The following is a 6,571-nucleotide window of genomic DNA, read 5'->3' as shown; positions in this document are numbered from 1 at the left end:
ACGCTATTTGCTGTGGCTATTAATGGAGTCGTTGGTGTCCTGCCTGATGGAGTTCATAGCTCCTTATATGTAGACGATTTATCCATTTCGTTTTCTGCGGCAAGGATGTCGTTGATTGAACGAAAACTGAAATTGACTATTAATACAGTCGCCAATTGGGCAAATACGCGCGGCTTTCGATTTTCGTCCTCAAAGACAGTAGCTATGCATTTCTGTCGTCTTCGAGGCGTTCATCCGGACCCTGACTTATATCTTGGTAATAAGCGACTGTCCTGTGTAGAGACGACTCGTTACCTCGGTCTTTTATTTGATAGCCGCCTAACCTGGGTGCCTCATTTACGTTACGTTAAGGCGGCTTGTCAGAAAGCCCTGTCCCTCCTCCGTGTTTTAGCTCATACCTCTTGGGGTGCAGACAAGGACACGCTACTCCTCCTCCACAGAACACTCATCCTTTCCAAGTTGGAATATGGCTGCGAGGTATACTCCTCCGCCAAGGGGGCTCACCTACGCGTGTTGGACTCAGTACATCACGCCGGGGTCCGCTTGGCTACTGGTGCATTCTGGTCTTCACCGATACCTAGCCTCCTCGTGGATGCTGGCGTCCTGCCTCTGGATTTGAGACGCCAGTCCTCTCTATTCCGTTGCTGGTTCAGCGTCCAACGCCTTCCAGAATCAGTTCCTTGTGTGTCAATTTTGCGGGATTCCCGTTCGCCTGCATATGATGAGCGACCTAGTCTCCCTAAACCTTTTGGGTTTCGGGTAGCGTCTGCCATGACACCGTTGTCTTTCCCTCCCATTCCTATCTGCCCTTATCGAGTACCTAGGGTTGGATACTGTCAGTTGCCCGGTGTATCCGTGTGTTCGCTCACTATAGATAGTAAGAGGGATTTACCGCCATATGCGTCCCGAGCCTTATTTTTAGAGCATTTCACTGAACACTCGGACTCCATCCCTGTCTTTACTGATAGCTCTAAATTGGATGCTGGAGTTGGCTTTGGTGTTGTGTTCCTCTCCTTCTGTCGGGGAGGTAGTCTTTCTTCTGTTGCTTCTGTATTTACTGCAGAGCTGTCTGCAATAGTCCTCTCTTTACAGATTATTTTTACGCTTCCTGTGGACTCTTTTATGATTTTTAGTGATTCTCGTAGCGCTTTTTCTGCGCTGGGCTCCTTTACTCCCTCTGTTAATCCCCTAGTTTTATCTGCTCTCGAGTGGCTGTATTTGCTCAGCAACAGGGGATATCGCGTTGGGTTTTGTTGGGTTCCAGGACACGTTGGCGTACACGGGAACGAACGAGCTGATGGACTTGCAAGGGAGGCAGCAGCTAGAGCTGCCCCTCCTAGTGCTGTCCCATGTACAGATATGTTTCCAGAGATTCGCAAGGCAATTCTTGCCAGTTGGCAGGAGAGGTGGAATGCTCGGGGTGCGACTTCCAAAATAGGAGAGATTACCAGGACTGTCTCTCGTCTTTGGTCATACGAAAGTGTCCGTGACCGTCGCTCGCAGACAGCCTTGACCCGTCTTCGGACGGGTCATACGCGTCTAACACATGGTTACTTCATGTCCCGGGGAGTGCAGCCTTATTGTGATGACTGCTTGGTTCCCCTGACCGAGTGGCACTTGCTGGTCGAGTGCCCCAGTTTGGGGGACCTGCGAGTGCGATACCTGTCGCAGTGTCGGGGAGAAGACGGATCATTCCGTCTCTCGCTGATGCTGGGAGGGAGATGCCTTTCCCCGGGACATGAGGTACTTCTCTTTATAAGTTATGACCGTTTTCTGTGTGATTTGTTTCGTCTCGTTTTGTTTGGCTTTGCTCTTAGTTTACCTTTTTAGGTTCCTTTTTTAGCCCTTTTAATTTTTTTTTTCCTTTTTTTAGTTTTTAACTCATTGAATGCGGCGCCATATGACCCTGGCTGTTGCGGCGCCTAATTTAAATCAATTAATCAATCAATCCTGAATCTCTCCCTGGGTGACAGCTTTGTGTCCTCTGCGCTATCTGCTTCATCATGATGTCACTTCCGCCTTCGCACACGTCCTCGATCGTTTTTGTATTTATTATGGCCACATTTTTGGACAACAATCTGTTCGTAGTCATTGAACCGGTCCCGTTGATCTTGAACAAACTCAATCAGTGATTTGAGTAGATTTAATGCTGTGTTCAAATCAAGGCCTGGCTTCTGCAAATGCTGACTTATTGCATTAAATCTCTTAAGGATGTTCTGCCATGTTACTAAGAGAATTACTGTTTCAAGTTTCTGCATTTCCTGCAAAAGACCAGAGGCCTCACATCTAGCATCTACATTTAGATGTTCGTCCATTGCTAGATTTTCTAGTACCACTATGTTTTGCTCGTAGCCATTGGCTATGGCTTCTACAACATCTGCTCAGGCCGACCATCGTGTGTCTGGCAAGCACTTGATAACTGGTAAGCATTGCAGCGCGTCTCGATGTTTGCGCCAGCGATATGTTGACTTGACCAGATAAACATACAGACGTTGAATCGTACCAAACATAGTCACTGCAACATTCAGCAGCACACATCCCAACAAGATGCAGTGAATGAGCCATGCAAGGAACAAACTGAAAATTCACAATGACGTTTTATGTGCGCCTGGGTGCCATTGTATTTTGCAGACATGTTGTTCGCGTTATCATACGACTGACCGCGACAGTCACAGATGGGAATATTGTGTTTCTGCAAAAAAATCAGTACTACTTCTGCAATTTCCTTTCTAGTATATTTCAGTAAGGGTACAAACGTCAAAAAACGCTCTACTGGCCCCTCTGGCAACATGTACCGAATGGTTCGGCATAGCTGGTCCATATGAGACACGTCTGGAGTGGAATCCACAGATATGGAGTAATATTTGGCATTTTTTAACTTCTGCTACTGTGGTAGACATAACATTTTCACCCAACACATCGATCAGTTCGTTACATACTGTTGAGGAGAGGTAGTTTACATTACCATTTCCCAGCTTGGCATGTTTCTGTAAATGTGCCGCGAGAAAAAGAGTCGTACCTGCTAATAAGCTCAAATGTTTTACGTGACTCAAGTCAGGGATTATATTGATATGACACGAAAGGATGGCAGTGGTATCATTGACTTAAACGGAAAAGTGCTTATATCATTGTAATGGAGTTGGCGCGGGGCCCCTAAATGCGCGGGGCCCTGAGCCGCGGCCCTAAATCCGGCCCTGCCCTGAGGTCGCCTAAGCTACTTAGAAACGCGTCCTTAAACTCACTAATGGCTTGGGCCTGAACCTGTTGGCCCTCGGAGAGAGCTTGTCTCGTTTGAGCCTCTAACTGCCGAGCTTGACCTTGGAACTGCTGGTTCAACACCTCCACCAAGTCCGCTAGCGTCGGCGTGCCTCCCGCTGCTGCCGGGGTAGTCATCTTGCCAAGTTCTCCACTGCGCAGTCAAGGTAGCCTTTCCCACAACCTCGCCGTCTCTCCAAAGGCCACGAATCCCACTCCTGAAACCAGTGTAACGAAAGGAGTAGGGGGTGGCGCCCCTTGGGGCCTGCTTTCGCCACAACTAAGGGATCGGGGCCTTGAAGAGAACGGGAAGGGCTGAGGGAAACACGTTTTCTGGTAGCTGGTTTATTGGCTTCCCCACAATAACCGACACGACCAGACACACTCGTCGAGTCCCCACCTTCTCAGCGCCTTGCAGCTCCGTTAGGGGCGCCGAGTACCGTCCCCATCCGCTCGCGGGGCTCGCTGTGCTGGCGTCCTTGCGTTCCTCAGGGCGCTCAGCGTAATCCAATAGGCCCCGGGAACCGGGAACCGCAGAACCGTGCGTGAAGAGGTCAGCTTACGCGGTGTGGTCAGCTCAGAGGCACTGGGTGGACTGACTCTGAGGCAGCCAGGCGGTGGAGACGTCAGCTTGGCCCTGGTTCGCTGAGGCCTACGTGGCGGGTCGGTGAGGAGGGTGAAGCATGGCGGTTCGTCCCCGTGAACCACCATTCGGGTGCGGGTTCGCTCGTATCCGCGTAACAATATTATTGTTATGCCGGACATGTTACTTGGGTTCCGTGTCGCCGTCACAAGACTCCGTGGGAGGGAGATATGTGAACACTTTGCCCAACTTCTGTAGTTTAATATTCTTCCTTAGTAGTACACTTCACTCTTGACTCTTCACTGGCCACTAGCTTACTATGACTGGGACTCCCTCCTCTCGCCCTCTTCTATATATATCCAGAACAGTACAGTCTAGAACGTTACAGTATATTTTAGATCATACAAGAACATGTAGCAAAAATATGTGCGAGTTGGCAACACTTCCCGCCTGGCGCCTGGCCGCTAGCCCCGCGGGGCGCGGGCGGGGCTTTGCTCCCCGCCCCCCTACTCGCTCCTCCCGGAGCCTTCTAGAGGCCCATAAACGCCGGGGTAAGCTTCCAGCACAACACTATCCCCCCCTCTTAATTGTGATCGTCCCGATCACACACTTAACTATATGCAAACATAAGAGAATTAATCAAAAACATAATAATCCTCATATCGCTGTGGACGCCTGCGTTGTCTCTGTCTTCTGTTCGCTGCCTCCTGCGCGTCTGTCTCCTGATCTGCCTCGTCGTCGTCCGCTTCTTGGGGTGTCCCTGGAACATCTGCCGAAGCCGGGAGGTTATCTCCCTCGGCTGAAAGGTCCAGAAGACCTATGTCGTCGTCGACCTCCTCTCGGTCCTGGACATCCCTTGCGTTTTCGTCGGCTGCTGGGTGTCTGTAGTTGTTCCAGGTGTAGTTTCCTGGGCCGTGGTACCTCCATAGCCGGTTGACCTGGACAACGTGCGGCTTGGTCCTTTCCGTTCTCCGGATTCTGTAAGTCACGTCGGAGAGGCGTTCTAGCACAGTAATAGGGCCTTCCCAGGGGCTCTGCAACTTCGGAGACTGTTCTTACTTCCTCTGCGGGTTGTAAAGCCAGACTTGGTCTCCTTCCTTGAAGTCAACGTGGCTTGCCCTCATATTGTAACCGCGCTTCATGGCCTCCTCGGAGAACTTCAAGGCACCATGTACTTGATGGTGCACCTCTTCCAGCCGTTCCTCTAGTTGACGGGCAAAACTGAAGGCGCCCTTTGGAAGGCTTTCCCCAGGAGGCCTTCCTGTCAGTAGGTCCACCGGCAATCGCAGCTCACGTCCAAACATCAGCTTTGCCGGTGAATACCCCGTAGTCTCGTGGGCGGCAGACCTGTAGGCCATGAGGAGCGCAGGCAGCTTCTGATCCCATGAAGACTGATCATTGTTGCACTGCTTGGCCAACTCCTGGCCCAACGTCCAATTAAACCTCTCCACCATTCCATCTGACTGTGGGTGTAGAGGGGTGGTCCGGGTCTTCTTGATACCCAGAAGCTTGCAGCACTCAGCAAGGACTGTTGACTCAAAATTCCTTCCCTGGTCGGAATGGAGCTCGTTAGGCACGCCGACGCGACAGAAGAACTCCTCCACCAATACTTTAGCGATGGTAGTGGCTTCCTGGTCAGGGATGGCGTAGGCTTCCGGCCACTTGGTGAAGTAATCCATTGTGACGCAGATGTACCTATTTCCGTTCGTCGTCAGAGGCAAGGGTCCTGCTATATTCACTGTCACCCGTTCCATGGGGGCTCCAACCTGGTATAGTTGCAATGGGGCACGGTGACGCTTCTTGGGGCCCTTCTTTGCACAGCACACCTCACACGCGTGACACCATTCTTCCACGTCCTTCCTCATGCCAACCCAGTAGAACCTTTGGCGCAGGCGACTCAGTGTCTTCTTTACCCCAAGGTGTCCGCTGGTGATGCTGTCGTGCATTTCTTTCAAGGTGCCTTCCCGGGACTTCATAGGTAGCACCGTGGACCAGTAGTGGTCAAGACCATCATGAGAGACCCAGCGTCGCTGCAACACCCCGTCGTTCATCCGAAGAGTGTCCCACTGAGTCCAGTAATTCTTAGTGGTAGGGCTTTCTCTCGAGATTACTTCCCACCCAGGTCGCGTTGATGACTGACTCAGCCACTCCATAATTGGTCTCAGATCTCGGTCCTCCCGCTGCAGTTTTCCCAAGTCTTCCCATGGCACCTCCGCTGTCTGTTCCACTGTAGTGCGGCGGCACATATCCTGGACGCTTTCCCTCTGGAGGCAATGTTGACACTCAGGTAGGCAGGGGCGCCGGCTCAAGCTGTCCGCGTTACCGTGTGTTAGCCCAGATCGGTGCACAATAGTGTAGTGATGTTGCTCTAGTTTACCTATCCAGCGAGCAAGCTGGCCCTCAGGGTTTTTCAGTGAATTCAGCCACCGCAATGCAGCGTGATCCGTGCGGATGGTGAAAGTTGCACCGTACAGGTAAGCATGGAAAAAGTCAAGGCTCCTGACCTCTGCCAGGAGTTCTTTCCGGGTCACGCAATAGTTTTTCTCGGCTGGGGTGAGCTTCTTGCTGAAGTAGGCCACAACCCGTTCCATGTCGGCACATGCCTGGGACAGCACTCTTCCAATCCCCTCATCACTGGCATCACAATCCAGTATAAAAGGCTTAGAGGTGTCTGGGTAGGTGAGTACGGGCGAGCTGACGAGGGCCTCCTTGAGCTTCTCAAAGGCAACCTGA

The sequence above is a fragment of the Eriocheir sinensis genome, chromosome 46, assembly GCF_024679095.1.
Source record: "Eriocheir sinensis breed Jianghai 21 chromosome 46, ASM2467909v1, whole genome shotgun sequence".
In the NCBI taxonomy this organism is placed as follows: Eukaryota; Metazoa; Arthropoda; class Malacostraca; order Decapoda; family Varunidae; genus Eriocheir; species Eriocheir sinensis.
The sequence above is the reverse complement of the archived record's forward strand: the minus strand, read 5'-3'. Positions refer to the sequence as shown.